The sequence below is a fragment of the Tenrec ecaudatus genome, unplaced genomic scaffold, assembly GCF_050624435.1.
Source record: "Tenrec ecaudatus isolate mTenEca1 unplaced genomic scaffold, mTenEca1.hap1 Scaffold_602, whole genome shotgun sequence".
Lineage (NCBI taxonomy): Eukaryota > Metazoa > Chordata > Mammalia > Afrosoricida > Tenrecidae > Tenrec > Tenrec ecaudatus.
This window is the reverse complement of record NW_027459485.1, coordinates 259553-276772: the sequence shown is the minus strand read 5'-3', so window position 1 is coordinate 276772 and position 17220 is coordinate 259553. Positions and strand designations below refer to the sequence as shown.

The window sequence follows — 17220 nt, the reverse complement described above, 5'->3', positions numbered from 1 at the left end:
TGCAACTTTCCTCTAGTTCTTTAGGCTTCCCTCCCCCACCCCCATCATGATCCCTTGTACAAATCCAGCTAGACCAGAGGATGTACACTGGTACAGATAGAAACTGGAAACACTGGGAATCTAGGACAGATGAACTCCACAGGACCAATAATGAGAGTAGTGATACCAGGAGGGTAAGTGGAAGGTAGGGTAGAAAGGGGGAACTGATCTCAAGGTACATATAACCCCGTCCCTGGGGAGTGAACAACAGAAAAGTGGGTGGAAGAGACATTGGACAGTGTAACACATGACAAAATAATAATAATTTATAAATTATGAAGAGTTCTTGAGGGAGGATGGGTGGGGAGGGAGGGGACAAAATAAGCTGACACCAAGGGCTCAAGTAGAAAGCAAATGCTTTGAGAATAATGATGGCAACAAATGTATAAATGTGCATGACACAATGGATGCATGACACAATGGATTGTGATAAGAGTTGTACGAACCCCCAGTAAAATTATTTTTAAAAATTAAAATAAATGCAAGTATTTGATTGTATGTGTGTAATAAAACACATAGACACAAGTATGGATATTTCTTATATATAACCCAATAACTCATTATTAAGATTTGGGGTTTTCAGGGACAAGGGAATAACACATGATCTAAAATCGATGGTAAGGAGGCTGTAGAATGCCTGGTGGGTTGATCAAGTGCAATGTAGTCAAGAAGAATTACTGAAAGCCAAATGAAGGTCAAACATGATAGTGGGACAAGAGGAAAGTAAAAGGAAATAGAGGAAATAACTGAGGCAAAAGATATTTCAGATGCATAAATACAGGCATGTACATGTGTAAATATATTTATATATAACAATAGGGACATAGATCTATGTGCATATATTTATATGTTAAATAATAAGGTAGCAGACGGACATTACTCAACATGGCTCAAGTCCTCCCTCAATGCAAGAACACTTTGTTCTAATAACCTGGCATTCTGTGATGCTCAGCATCCCGACAACAATCGCTGAAGACAAAATGGGTGCATATGCTAATGTGGTGAAGAAAGCTGATGGTGCCCAGCTATTAAAATATATTAGTGCCTAGAGTCTTAAAGACTTGAAGATAAAAAAGTGGCCATCTAGCTGGGAAGCGAAAAAAGTCCACATGGAAGAAGCACACCAGCCTGTGTGATCATGAGATGTAGACAGTATCAGGTATCCAGCATCAGAAAGGCCCAAACAAACAATCATATTGATTCAAACACTGGGGTAGGGAGGGGAGACCCAAAGCCCATCTGTAGACAATTGGACATTCCCTCACCATAGATTCACAAGGAAGGAACAAGCCAGCAAGGGTGCAGTATAGCACTGATAAAACATGCAACATTCCTGTAGTTCTTTAATGCTTCCCTCCCCCAGCCCCACTATCATGACCCCAGTTCTACCTACAAATCTGGCTAGAACAATAATGAGAGTAGCGATACCAGGAGGGTTGGGGACAGTAGAGGGAGAAAGGGGGAACTGATCCAAATGATCAATGTAAACACACACACACACACACACACACACACACACACCCTAGGGTGAGGAACAACAGAAATTAGTGAAGGGAGACAGCAGACAGTGTAAGATATGAAAATAGCAATAATTTATCATTTGTCAAGGGTTTATGAGGATAGGAGGGTGGAAGAGGGAGGGGGAAAAAAAGGAGGATCTGATACCGAGGGCTCAAGTAGAAAGAAACTGTTTTGAAAAGGATGAAGACAACATATGTGCTAAAATGTGCTTGAACTAATGGTTGTATGGATTGTTGCAAGAGTTGTAAAAGCCCCCAATAGAATGATAAATAAATTTTAGATTTGAAGGATTAAAGCCATAGTCTTTTGGGACATCTCATTCATTCAGTATAATTTAGTTTATGAAGTTATGTTCTACTTTTAAGTTTGTTGAATTTTTTCTGGAGTTTCAAAAGCTTATGACTGGTCACCTAAGGTACAACTTAGAGTTCTACTTAAAGTGAACCAAAGAGTAAGATGGAAACTAAAGACCCGAAGAAGAATCCAATCCAAAAATCACATCCACATTTACCTGAGACCAGAAGAACTAGATGGCTACCATTACCTAATTAGTACCATTGTAGATGGCTCCTGATAATAAAACCATAAATTCCTATTATATAAAAACAATAAAAGATAGATCTGATCTGGAAGACTTAACATTATTGATATGAAATAATCTTTAAACCTTGAACCAAAACTCACCCTGAAGTCTCTTTATAGCTAAATAACACATTAGCCCCCAAACTAATAAATACCACCCATAAGTACTGTGTCTTTTTAAAGAGATCACCCATATGTGACCCTGATAGACATTGAAGCCAGATTTAAATGAGGATGTGGAACAAGGGATACCATTGCTGATGTCAGTGGATCTTGGCTGAAAGCAGAGTACACCAGAGGTTGCTTGTGTTTTATTCACTAGGCTAAACTATCTCATGTGTGAATCATAACAGTTTGGATAGCCATGAGAAGAATGGGAATTCCAGACCACTTCATTGTGCTCATGTAAAACTTGTGCATGGACCATGAGACAGTTGTGGGTACAAACAAGGGTATCCTACTCAGTTTAAAATCAGGAAAGGTGTGCATCAGGGCTGTGTCCTCTCACCACACTTCTTCACTCTGTGTGCTGAGCACATCATCAGAAAAGCTGCATTTCATGAAGAAGAATGGCAATGATTAGAAAAACATAATAACAATTTGTGATGTGCAGATGACATGATCTTACTTGATGAAAATCAGGAGGACTTGAAGTAATTTCTGATGAAGATCGAGGATTAAAGCCTTTAGTATAGATTACATCCCAATATAAAATAGATCAAAATCCCCACAACTGGACCAATAGGTAACTTGATAAATCGAGTAGAGATTGAAGTTATCAAGGATTTCGCCTTGCTTGGATCTGCAATCAGTGCTCATGAAAGCAGCAGTCAGGAGATTAAATGATGCGATACATTAGATAAATATGCACAAGATCTCTTTAAACTGTTAAAAAGTAAGGATGTTACTTTGAGGACTAATGTGTGCCTGACCCAAGCCATGATACCATTTTGACTGTATCATTTCAGTTCCCTCATGAACTTTTTCACTTCCCTTGCGTACACATGGAAATTGGATATTGAATAAGGAAGACTGAAGAATAATTTATGCATTTGAGCTATGGTGCTAGCAAAGGATATTGAAAGTACCACAAACTACAAAAAACAAATCTGTCTTGGAAGAAGTAGAGCAGGGAAGCTCATTAGAGGCAAGGATGCCAAGACTTCATCTTCTTTCCCTGTGCATGTTATCACGAGAGACCAGTAACTATGAAAAGAGGAAGCCCTCGGAAAGATGAATTGACACAGTGGCTGCAACAAGGGCCTTGAACATATGAACAATTGTGAGCATGGCACAGGGCCAGGCAGTGTTTCGTTGTGTTGTACTTAGGGTCACTATGAGTTGGAAATGACTCAGTAGCACTGAACAACAACTAAAATAAGTTTAGAGTCTTTCTACCTAATATATATATGTCCATCATGTCCTGTCGTGTATCTATCCATCCCTCTATCCAGTTGTTCCTCCTTAATTTAGAAAACCTTACTGGTGTTGGTACACTTCTCCTAAATTCTTCAAGTGGTACCACGTTTAACTATCTTCCCTTTATTTCAGGCCAACTTCAAGTCTGGAGCCCTCTGGAGCTCAGCAGCCCCTCCTTTCATACCCCTGAGATCCAAGCCCAGATAATCTGGGAAGAGCTTGGCGTTGGCAGCAGTGGTTTCCTCAGTATGCAAGAGCTGACTCTGGTCTGTCAAACCATTGGGCTACAAGACCTTGAGAAAGAGGTGAGAGAAAGCCTGAGACTGACCTGTCTCAACCACTTTTCTTTGAAATGTTTGGTCTGAAAACTCTCACCCTCTTTTAGATTATGATTCAGACATATCAATTTCTCATTAAAACTCTTGACTGGCTTCAAAACTCCTGTCAAAGAATATATCTCAGACCCCTCCCCCCCATTGTGATAAACTCTCACCACTGTAGGGCAGTTGTGCCAGGCACTCTTAGATACAGTCACTCAAGATCACCGTTCCCTGCCTGCCAGGCTGATTGTACTACGGCCAAGTAAGGCCTCTTTAGAACCTGTCTGTAGTCTCATCAGATGGGAATAGAGGTGGAGTGTTATATTGCAGTCCTCACTCTTCATTAAAGCGCTCTTGGCCTAGCTGCTGTTATCCTGTGACCCACTGGAGCCAGGCTGGTTTTTGTGGGTACATCTTCCACCAACATACTGCAAGTTCCCAGCCACAGCAGATAGGAAATAAGTTATTTATGGAGTTCAGGCAGTTTGAATGACTCAGCTACTGATTATGGAACTAAAACAGACATGGTAGTATAGATTTCCCTTGAGACTGATAAGGAAAAATATTTTGTAAATACAGCCAGTTGGGACCTAGACAATTTTGAATGTGGATGAAGATGAGCAAGCTGCCCTTGTTGAATGCTTGATCCAAAAGTTTGGAGAAGCAGGAGGCCCAATGGTGACATCTGGGTTGAGCTGCCTGTTTGTGGAACCTCTGCATCAAGCAAAACATGTGTTCTGATCCAGGTGTATGACTTTTGTTTAGGAAATGGAAGATTTGTTTAACAAATTGGATCAAGATGGAGATGGCAGAGTAAGTCTTGAGGAATTCCAGCTTAGCCTGTTCAGTCATAGACCCAATTCACTTCCGAAATCTTCTACTCCCATCGAACTGAGTGATCCTTGGACTCATTACCAGGTAAAATAGGACAAATAAATTATGAACCACATTAAGTATTATCTTTCTGATGACTGCAACCATAACCGTCAGCATCTTTCACAAACCTGTCCTCTCTGAGTCACCTGACTGTTGTCCAGGGGTTCAAGAGGGATAAGTAACAGAGATATGTGTTTGAGATTCTGGGGTCACACAGACCTCCATAACTGTATGTCCCTGGATGGCATGCTCATCTCTGAGCCTCATGCTCCTCATCTATAAAATGGGGCAATTGTGATGCCTGCCTCCCAGGTGTTGTTCTATAAGACCAAGTAGTGTCTGACATGACAGCTTCAGCCATTCTTAATTGTGGGATAGAGAACATTTCAGTAGGGAAATCCCTTTTCCCTCATACCATGATGCAGCAGGAGAGCAATGTCAAAGAGCATTCTGCAACATCTCCCTCGGGCAGCCCTTTTGATTTAGGTCCTGAGTCTGGATTCCTCCCTCCTATCCCTGGGTTTTATGTCTTGCAGAAGTACCAGGTCTCCGTGCAGCTTTAAACAGAACAGATTTAGGCAGTTTCCTTAAATCATAGCATTGCTCAGTGACTGCTGGGTTAGCACTTTCCGAACAGAAGAAATTCCTTCTCCCACCACAGAGCAGACTGCTCTAAGGAATTCTTGCTTTCTGCACAAGGATGTGGCTGACTCCCATGTTGTGTGGGAGGCAGAGTAAAACCAGTGTGATATTCTTCACCACTGAGTAGGTACTTCTGAGAGCATAAGTTTTTCATTCTAAAATCAACAAGAATGCAGGAAGAAGATATTCAAGAGCATTAAGGAGAGATTTCAGGCCATATAAGGTAAAAAAAAAATCAGAGTATGGCCCTTATATGTCACTGATTGGGTTAATTGGCAGATATGACTTCCTTGAAGCAGAAGCAGCCCCATGTTCCCTTTGTATTCATCTGAAGTATAGACTAATGTGGACACTGAACTAGGGATGGATGTGCGCATAGTTGGCATTAAAGAATCAAGATAGTGGCTATAGAGCCGTACCGCTTCTTGTGCCATGCACACCTTCCTGAACAGATGCTCTCTGGCCAGAGGTGTGAGTTTGTAAGGAGGAATCTTGGGGAAATGACCTAGGCAGGCAGGTATGTCTTCCAGGAGACACCCACATCAAGTGAAGTGTGATCCCTGTTTGTGGATTAAGATTTGAACATGGAAATGGGTTTCTCTTCTTTGTCAAGGATTTTCTCCAGGGTAAGTTGCACTGAGGCTAAGAACTAGGGAAGATACAGAAACAAGGGTAACTCATGTCCAAATGTGGAGACCTAGGTGTTGCTGGAAGCTAGTGTAGGATAAGGATCTCAAAGTGGCACCCCTGAGCCTGCAAGGGCAGGATCCCTAAGAGTTCTGTAACCTCGAATACCACTGAAGTATGGGTCCTATGGTAGTTACACAATCTGGTGTCAACTTGTGGAGGGGTAGAGTCTAGCCTATCAATCAGGTCATAGCTTGATGACCTCATTTGGACCCACCACGAAGATAAATAGCTCACTGGAGGCCAGATAGACACAGTCTCTGCATCGTCTTCCTTCGGACAAGTCACATGGAGCTAGGCTGATGAAAGCCAGAGCCTTAGAGCTGGAGGAGCCACGTGGAGACCCACACCAGCACTGAGATGCTTAGACTGCCACTGGATCCACAAGATATTTTACTCTCTGATCTTCCTGCATTCAGTATCATTGCATATGTTTTGTGAGTTTGAAGAGGACTTTATAGATTGATGTCAGACATATGTGCTAATATCAGACTTACGGACTTGATTTGAACTAGGGTGGGATGTTTTTGTGATATTCAACTGCTCTTGTATATAGAGCTCTTTCTACACACAGATGGGTGTCTATGAATTTGTTTCTCTAGTCTACTCAGACTAACACATTATGGTCCCTTGGGAGTGGAGTACTAGATAAAAGAATCATAAAGATGGAGAGTGGATGTTTGTTTGATCTCTGCTTCATGATAGTGCTTCTTTGGCTAGCCAGAAGTCAGATATGGCCATGCAGTTTACTGGATAGTTTTCTGGAAAGAACATGGGAAGTTAAAGTTTGGATTCTTTTCATTGGTTGTAGTCTTTGGTTATTCTTGTGTGAAATGGTGAAAATGTGATTAATGTATATTTTGAGCTCAGGGGACAAAATCACCCCTTGAATTTCTCAGAGTTGCTTAGTGAAAATGGCTGACAGAAGGTCAAAATGGCCGAGAGAAAGCTGGCTGGAGGGGCAGGGAGCACTTCAGGCAAGACGGCAACTGAGTAACACATAGCAGAGGGACTATGCAGAAATTAGCGCAGGAGAGTCACTAAGGGGGATGTTGTGCACTGCCTGGTTGCAGGAGGAGCGTCATAAAGATAAACAGGCAAATATCCACTCGGTTTTGAGGAGCTGGGGGCTTTGTCTTACCACAGTGAAGGCTGGCTAAGGTCTAACCTTAGCCCCACCACTGTCTCAGCCAGAGACGGGATCATCTGGAGCTGGCACAAAGGCTTTATCTTAACACAGCCACACTTCAACTCCGAATTGTGGAAGGGTTTAAACCCCTCCAGCCCCAGGGTCAGGGATGGGGTTAAGCTATATTGTTACTTTTGTTTCTCACTCTTCCTTCTTTCCCACTACAGTTTCAACAGGCTCTTCTTTTTTTTCCTCTCTCTTTCTCTTCCTTTTAATCTCACACACCACTGCCAACCTCCAGGCATCTCCTCTTATCCTAGGGCTTTTACTCAACAAAGAGGCTAGAGATCTTAATATTACAATTAGACAATTTGACCTGATAGATGTGCACAAAGCTATTCACCCAAATACAAAAGAATTTACATTCTTTTCAAGCCCACATGACACATATTCAAAGATAGAGGTGCTGGGGCATTAGATGAATCTGCATAAGTTTAAGCACATTGATATATGTACCTCTCTCTCTGACCACTGTGCCATAAGACTGGAAAACCAACAAAAGGAAGATGAAGAAAACAAGGACAAACAATTGGAAGATGATAACTCTCTTGCAAAAGGAGTGTGTGCTGGCCCAGATCAGAGATGAAATTAGGGAATTTCTGGAAATCAACAAGAATGAGCACATGATGTACCAAAACTTATGGGACACAGCAAAGGCAGTTATCAGAGGAAGTCTCATAGCAATACATGAACACATGAAAGAGGAAGAGAGACTTATGATTGATATGCTGGCACAAAATTTACAGCAACTAAAGCTGAGTCAACAGGACAAACCTATTAATAGATTAAGAAAATAAATAATAAAAATCATGGCTGAGATTCAGAAGAGGGAAAATAAGAAAACTATGGTAAAATTAGTGCTGCTAAAAGTTGTTTCTTTGAACAGATAAATAATTGACAGGTTTTTCTTTTCTAATTTGTCATTTGTTTTTTTGTTGTTGTTTTCTTTTGTTGCTTTGTTTTGGTCCGTCATGTTTTTGGTGCATATTATTATCTCTGTAGGTCTATCTAGATAAGATAGGCAGGATAAACCATCTGGAAGACAAAACGGGACTGACAGTATTGCAGGGACATGGGTGAGGGACAGGTGGGGGAAAGGACATGTGTGTTAAAAGCCCAGGGACAAGTGAACAACAAGTGATCCAAAAATGATGGCAACGAATATGTAGGAGGCCTGGTAGGGCTTGATCAAGGGCAATGTAACCAAGAGGAATTACTGAAACCCAAATGAAGACTGAACATGATAGTGGGACAAGAGGGAAGGCAGAAATGATCACAATGATCTGCATATAACCCCCTACCTGGGGGACGTACAATAGACATGTGGGGGATGGGAGACATTGAACAGTGTAAGATATGAGAAAATAATAATAATTTATAAATAATACTTTATAAATTATCGTGAAGGCAGGAGTGTGGGGGAGGAAGGGAGAAAATGCTTAGCTGATACCAAGGGTTCAAGTAGAAAGAAAATATCTTGAGAATGATGATGATGGCAACAAATGTACAAATGTGCCCGACACAATGGATGTATGAATGGATTGTGATAAGAGTTGTATGAGCCCCAATGAAATTATTTTAAAAAATAAAAATAAATAATGAACCCTGGCTCTGGCTTGATGCTGTCAGAGGCCTAATGCCATATTTTCTATCAATAGAAGCGTTTAGATAATGAGTAAGATAACTAAATAAGCATCGAATTTGACTGTTTTACGAATAGAGCTTAGGATCTGATGCTACTCTGTTTATACTGATTTTTTTTCTGTTTATTATTATTGATATATGATTGATAGAAATGATTATTGGGAAATTTGAAAATAGAGAGCTTGTAAGCCCACTTGTTTCTCGTCATTAAAACTGGATTGTTAGATGGGTTTAGGACACACCCGCAAAGAAGGCTTTGAAAAAATAAGCTCTGAAAAGAAAAGTGTCTTCAGTGTTGAGGACATTTAAGGGTGAAGAGACTTGCCAAGGGCTGTTGACAGATTGACAGGGGGAAAAAAGGGAACTCTTTGGATATTTAAATTTTGAACTCGTGGTTTTGTCAGAAGCTGGGAAAAAATCTGGAACCATGAAGAAAACTACTCTCTGGGGCTGAATATTACAGGGAGCCTGTGGGCAGGCTGAACTGCTTGCTAGGCGACCACCCAGATCCACTTGTTGAGTGGAAGTGGGCGAAATGCAGCAATAAAGAGACAGATTGAGTCTGGCCACTGACACTCATGGACCTTGTTTCAGGAACGTGAAGAGAAAACGAGAGTGGGTTGACTGGTCTGAAATTCATGATCTAGCGCAAGGGGGCTAGGCTTGTTGAAAATTTGTGACAGTGCCCATGGTCTAGAAGCGAGGTGACCAATGGGCACCATGTGGACGCTGAGTGAAGCAGCCCACATTGAGTTGACCAGAATCCGACCAGATGAAGAGATGTTTGAGCCTGTGAAGTAGAGATATTGCTGCAGACTTCATGGATAGCCTGTCCTGATTTGACTTTACTATGGATGGGGAGTTCACAAGGTTCTAACTGGGATGAAGGTTCCTCAGAACACGGCTGATGTAAGTGGGCAGTATAGAAATTTTATACCTAAAATGGAGATGATAAAGGCATGAAGTGGTTGGCTACAAACTTTCATAGGTGCTGGAATATGTACATAGGATTATAGGTTTAAGTGTGTGTTCCTTAACTGCGATGCTTAGGCATAGAATATTGTTTTGTCACTTACATAATATGTTTAAATGAGGATGGCACATACTGAATGGTACACTTATTAGTTTTATCTTGTTAGTTACAGATATGATTTTATTATTTTTTTGTTAAGAATTATGTATGGGTAAAAAGTTGTGTAAAAGTGTCAACTTGACAAAGGTTGGTCTGTGGTAGTTACATATTCTGGTGTCAACTTGTTGAGGGGTGTTGTCTAGCATGTCAATCAGGTCACAGCTTGATAACCTCATTTAGGCGTGCCACTGAGATAAATAGCTTACTGGAGGCCAGATAGATACAGAGGCCAGATAGATACAGATAGGTGCTTCATCCTCCTCCGGACAAGCCACATGAAGCTAGACTGATGGCAGATAGAGCCATGGAGCCACAAGGAGACTCATGCCAGCCCTGAGATGTTTATAATGCCACTGGATCCACAAGACTTTCCATCCACTGGCCTGTGATCTTCCTGCATTTGGCATATTGCATGTGTTTCGTGAGTCTGAGGAGGATTTTATAGATTGGGATTGGACATATGTGCTAATATTGGATTTATGGACTTAATCTGGACTTGGGGTGAAATTTTTTCTCAATATTCAATTGCTCTTGTGCATAAAGCTTTCTCTTAACACCTATGAGTGTCTATGAATTTGTTTTTCTAATCTACCCAGACTAACAGGTCTTTCAGCACAGCAACTTGACCCATTATCCTGCTGTCATAGCCATCTACTCTTCCTGTCACGTGTATTTCTACATACAGCACACACTTGTACACATATCCACACAGTTTGGACCCATCCACTGTATACATGTACACCCACTATATATACACACCTGATACATGTAGTCAATGCTACATGTATACACCCAAACTATAGATGCATCTGTCATACACACACACACACACACACACACACTTAACTATACACACACACTATATATGCACATGATACAAGGTGGTACCCTCCCAGAACTGGAATTGTGCTGGGCAGAGTAGACCTTTCATAATATGACTTTTTCTCCCTCTTTGAGAGCTCCGAGTTGCAGCGCCACCTGAGAAGGTTCTCTCTGGTCACAGTGAATTTTTTGTAAAAGCGGTTTCACTGGAACCTTGTTTTTCATGATGACGAATTTAAGAGAACAGCATGCAGCTATGAAACTTTGTTTCCTCCTCAGGAAAAATGCCAAAGCAACTGTTGTGATGTTGAATACAGTTTAGAAAGACAGTGCTATGGGAAAAACTCTAAGTGTATGAGTAGTTTTCTCATTTCAAAAGAGGTGAAATGTTGATTGATGGCAAACCTCATTCTGGACGTCCATCATCTTATCGAACAGATAAAAATGTCGATTTGTAGTGCATTTGGAATTCGTTCCACCAGGTTAGACTGTTAGTCAAGCTTTCTATTAGAGGATCTGAAAAGATTTCGTAACAGTGTGCGGCAAAAACAGGCCTGATTTATGGCAGACAGGGGACTGGTTTTGCCACCATGATAATGCACCTGCTCACACAGCCATCTCAGTGTGCCAGGTTCTGGCAAAAAGCAGAATGTCTCTCTTGCCCCATGCACCTTACTCACCTGACCTTGCATTGTGTGACTTTTTTTTGTTTCCTCGAAGAAGAGGGACATGGAAGGATAACTATTTGAGGACATAGAAGAGTGAAGAAAAACACTAGGGAGGTGCTGTCAGCCATCCAAACAGATGAGTTTGAAAAATGTTTCCAAGAATTAAATTGCAGATTTTACAAATGTATCAAGTGTAATTGAGAGTACTTTGTAGGTGACAAGTTTGTTTTGTAAAAGAATTTAAATGCATGCCCCATGGTTGCTGGGCACTGTTGGGCAGGTACAGCTTTCCAGCGATGGCAATGGGCCAGAGCGATCCTGGGATGCATGCATGGGGCTGTTCCTTTTCAGCAGCCTCCATAGCCCGGTCACTGGTACATGGAAAAAAATTAAATACATAGCTTTGAAAAAAATTCCAGGGTTTTTTTTGGGGGGTACCACCTACTATATGCACACAAATTGTAAGGCACACAAACTCATGCCCACCACACACACTGCTAGTGTACGTAAACATCATAAACACAGTGCCTACACATCCCTTCACTATACATTCTGTATGCATTCATGCACAGTATATTCATATACATGCACTCTCTACACACCCACACTAAATTCACTGCAGAGATATGAGTGTATACACAGTATATAATACCTTTGGGGCATAGAATGTCAAACTGAGGAGTGGGCGGATTCAGTCTTTCGTTTGTGGAGCACAAAGTCCTACCCCTCTCTTGATACCTCTCACCTGAGAATTGCCCATTTGCACTGTCATTTTAGGGCAGAAACTGGAAGGAGGCCAGGGTGGTAGAGTCTCCTGTATTATTTCAAAGTAGAGTGTGCCATATCTTGTGTGTGTCTCCACAGTTTGGCTATAGAGTGTGATGTTTGACAATGTCATGTGGTATACCTGATAGATAGATAGATAGATAGATAGATAGATAGATAGATAGATAGATAGATAACCTACTTACTAACAGGTATACTAGCTCTGTACTGATGTCATATATATATATATATATATATATGACAGCAGGAGAATCAGGTGGACATGGTATAGGGGAAACCCATTCTGAGCCTCATATTTTCTAGAGTAAGTGGCTAGAGGGTTCATAGCAGTTCCAGATGCATTTGAGTATCTGGGACTCTCCATTGATAGCCATGGTGCCCTCTTCCACCTGCAAACAGAGTAAAATACCTGCTCTAGAGTGTTGTCCAGTTGGCACGCAGAGCACCCAGCGTAGCTTAGTAAGCTCGGTGAACAAGCTCCTTCATTAGAGAATTGGTGACTCAGTGAGTACAGGCAGAGGAGGTTTCTGCTCCCTTGAGCCTGACTCAGGAAGTGTACTGCTGGGAGAAGATGAGGGATGAAGGGTGGAGAGTATAGCCAGGACAAGCCTGGTGGTCATCAGAGAAGGGACCGGAAAGAGTCCAGGATGAGCCAGAAAGAGCAAGAGGAGCATGATTTAAGCTGTGGGGCTGGACTTGAAAGGGCTAAAAAATAGCTAGGTATCCTTCTATCTGGAGGCCAGCGAGCCGGTGTGTCAGAAAAGAGGAGTTAAGGGTGATTGAGCAAGGTATTGAGGGTCCCAGATCCAGATCCCAGCCAGCAAGGCAGTGAGGAGAGGGTAGCTGAAGAGCCATGAGCAGGTTGGAGCAAGGTGGTTTTTACTCTGAGGGAGGCAGGAGCGCTGGATGCCTGGAGCAGAAATGTGATGACCTGAAGGCGTGGAGAACACTCATTCTTACTCCCAGGGATTCCTGACAACACATATTTACTGGAAAGGGCTCTGAGGTAGAAAAAATTTAAGGGAAATATTTCTTGCCCTTGTGGATTCATAGAATATCTGAACGTAGCAGGTCAGCTTTCCGCTTGAGAGACTTTACCATCATCGTAAGACTCCCCTAGCTTGCTTAGCTGAAAGCTGCTTGCTTCTGTATTCCCAGTAATGTGCAGTTTCACACACAGGGAAGCCCACTCTGCTTTTGGAGCCTCTTAGGAATTTCTCCATGATGGCAAGCCCCTCTTTAGGCTCTTCCTTTGTGAGGCCCTGTGTACCTTGTTCGTCATGCCAGAGAGATGCGGATAGTTCACGGGCTGCACTTACACACCCAACTCACACTCATCCTCACTGCCATTGACTCAGTGTGGACTCATAGCGACCATACAGGACACAGTAGGCCTGCCCTGGCAGTTTGCAAGCCTGTAGCTCTCTGTGGGAGTAGAAAGCCCTGTCTGCTGCCTTCTGGCTCCAGAGCAGTCATGGCTGCTTTGATGAATCACGTCGCTGTGCCCAGCCCTCTCACCTTTGCTAGAAAGTGAAGAGAGCGATAACTGGTGAGGTTGTTCTTGCTAGGCAGCGTGCAGGTTTGTGCAGTGGGGGACACGAGAAACAAGAGATTGGGCTGAACAGACGTGCGTGCTCACAGCACTTTCTTGGTCCCTGGTGTACAGGCCACAGAGGAGAGCAGCTGCCACACGACCACTTCGTCCCTCGTGTCCATCTGCTCAGACCGGCACCTCTTCTCCGGCATCGATGACGGCACTGGGTTTGCATGCCCTGAGCAGGTGGTGGCTCTGTGGGCCCAGGAGGGCATTCAAAATGGCAAGGAGATTTTGCAGGTTTGGAAATGGATGGCCACAGCTGCTCCACTGAGAATGGGCTGAGGGTGGGGTGGGAGCCCGAGAGGGTTACTGTGCTTGGCCTCTGCTCTCTGGCTTCCTTACTCCTGCTGCAACAGAGAATCCCAGATAGGGAAATTCTCGGGAAACTTTTCTTTTTGGCTATTAATATATAAAAATTTTAATTTTGAAAGAGCATAAATAAAATACAGAGAAAACAACAGTGATAAAAACACTCTGAAGGTAGGTTTTCATGTATTAGATACTTCCCCCTTTGCCATGCTAACCTTTCAGGCTTGTTGCTTGGACAAGGCAGCACTCCGACGGGCGTTGGAACAAGCACACTTTTGTGGTGGCATCAGAGTCAGAGAAGGTGCATGTGTATAGTCAGCACTGACCACTACATAAGGGCATGCATTCTGCCAAGTCCTTTGATCAAAAAAGACCTAGGTGGGAACTGTGCCACTTGGCTCCACAGGCCAGCCTCGCATTCCTGGAAGCCATGGGGGTTTCCTGCCCATGCTCCTCCATTTCTTCTGCAACTGGCCCAGGAGACTAGCCTGGTGTAGCTCTTGCTCTTGGACTTAGTGTCACACTGTGCAGTAGTCAATTTAAAATAAATATAGCAAAGATTCATTTTTAAACATTCATTGTTTCATTCTGTATATGTGGGTGGTAAGATGCACATAACATCTCTTTTTAAGTTTATTTTTCAAAATTCTGAGAGAGAAGGAAGATTTCATTTTCTGTAATACTTTTGACCATGGCTCATGTCCTCTGATACATAATTTTTCTACCAATACAAATCATCAGTGTGTGTGTGTGTAGATAGATAAATAGATAGATAGATAGATAGATATTATGGAGATATGAAATATGTGTCAGGATTCTTTACATATATTACGTTAGGAGTCTCTCCCAGAATTCTTTTAGTTTGAAATGGTAAAAACTCAACTCCAAGTGGCATAAGAAAAAAGGAGAATGTAAAATAAAATAATAATTTATAAATTATTAAGGGTTCATGAGGAAGGGGGCAATGGGGAGGGAAGGGGAGGGAAAAAAGGAAAATGAGCTGATTCCAGGAACCCAAGCGGAAGGCGAATTTTGAGAATGACGAGGGCAACGAATGTATAAGGGTGCTTTACTCAATTGATGTATGTATGGATTGTGATAAGAGTTGTATGAGCCAAATAAAATGATTTTTTTTAAGAAAGAATGTTAGTGGCTTACAGTGGTGGGCAGTTGGCAGAGTTAATTTAGCCACTGCTCTCTGTAAGTGCCTGTATCAGTACCCTTTCATCTCTAACTGCTTCCAAATTTTCCTTTGCTATCAAGTTAATTTCAACTCATCATGATGCTAGGGGGCAGAATGGACTTACCCCTTTGGGTTTCCAAGAATTTAAATCTTTATGGGAATAGATAGCCTCTACTTTATTCCTCAGGGAAATGGGGTGGTTCAAACTGTTGACCTTGAAGTTAAGATCTTATTGCATTACCCACCACACCACCAGAGCTCCTTCCAGTGCCCTTAGCCTTGGGCAAAGTCTCCTCTCTATAGCTCCATACAGCCTTTATAATTATTGGGTTTAGGTGGGGGGAAGGGCCCCTCTCTTGCTATTAATCCCCATGAAGTACTATGCATGGAGTCATATTCTTCCTCATGTGTCCCTGGCTCAGGCACAGTGGGATCTCCTATTGACAGCCTAGGAGTTGGAGTGGGGGCGGCCCCAAGAGGAAAAGTCTCAGGCAAATGGGAGAGCCAAGGAAAATGGAGTCTGGAGTCAAATTTTTGAGAGACTTAAACTCATCTTGAATGTCCCTTGGGATTTATTTCTAGAGCCTCGAATTCAGTGTGGATGAGAAGGTGAACCTTCTGGATCTGGCCTGGGCTATCAACAACAAGCTCCTGATGGTCACTGGTGTCATTCAGCAAGCGGCCCTGGCCTCCTACCACCAGGAGCTGAGCTACCTCCAGTAAGAGGCTGGGAGAGGTTGTTTCAAGGCTAGGGGTGTGGTTTGTTCTCAGGGGTCCGGGACTGGCAAGGGTCTGGGCTGCTGCCTTGCCTGCCCCCACCACCCTCTATAGGCAACTTGTGATGGGACAAAGAAAAGGGTCTCTGGTGTAGGGAGAGACGCTTTGCCTCTTCCTAATAGGGCCTAATGAGCAAGGGGCCGCCTACGGTTATTCTTGCCACAGGTCTTGCATACTTGGTGAGAGGCTTAGAAAGCCAGATCTCAAAATCCTAACCTAATCCCCTTAATAATATCCCAAGCAGCTGAATCCAACTTAAAACTTATGTGACTGACATTTTTCTTGCTATTATGGAGGTGCAAATGTTCTCCAGACCAGCCCACGGGGCCCCCAGGCTTAAGCCAATTGACTGAAAGCGCACAAAAAAAAAAATTGCTTCTTAGACCTTTTCACTGAGCACAACGTGGCAGTTGGCACCGTGTTCCATTACAACAGAGCTCTGCTTTCACTCAACGGGTTATTCATGTTGTTCTGCTAAATAGATTCACAGGGACAAAAGTTGATAGTATTTTATAGAAAGATAACTTTTCCAACAGTTTTGTTGGCATATAAGTCATGTATCATACAATTCAGTGGTTTAGACATATTTTAAAAGAATTGTGTAGGCGTCACCACAATGAGTTTTAGAATATTTTCTTCATTCTGGTACCCGTTATTATTAACTCCCCATAGCCCCCAGTCTCCCCTGCCACAACCGGAAGGAGCTATTAATCTAATTGCTGTTTCTATAGATCACCTATCCCGGATTTCATATACAGAAAATCCTACAAAACAAAATAAACACCAAAAAACCTCAATTCAAAAGCAAGTCGACAATAATAGAAACTAAAACGAATAAAGTCATTTAATGTCAGGATACACCATTAGAGAACCATTCTTCAAAGACTCAAAGACAAGGCTAGCCCGCACTCAACACCATCATGTTGGCTGTTTTTTGTCGTTTATGCAGACCCAGAGTTTGAGGGCCCTGCAACGGTATGTGCTTCTGTGGGAAGCTGACAGAGTAGTAGCTACATTTGACAGTGTC

At 42.5% G+C, this 17220-nt stretch overlaps 1 non-coding gene and 1 pseudogene across 1 annotated transcript; both read left to right on the top strand.

The window, feature by feature from the left end:
• Positions 1-17220, top strand: part of LOC142436755 (ninein-like protein) — a 105484-nt pseudogene that overhangs the window by 15388 nt on the left and 72876 nt on the right.
• LOC142436766 (small nucleolar RNA SNORA84) lies at positions 11792-11923 on the top strand. Its single transcript, XR_012782103.1, has one exon. It is a non-coding gene; the product is annotated as a small nucleolar RNA SNORA84 (small nucleolar RNA).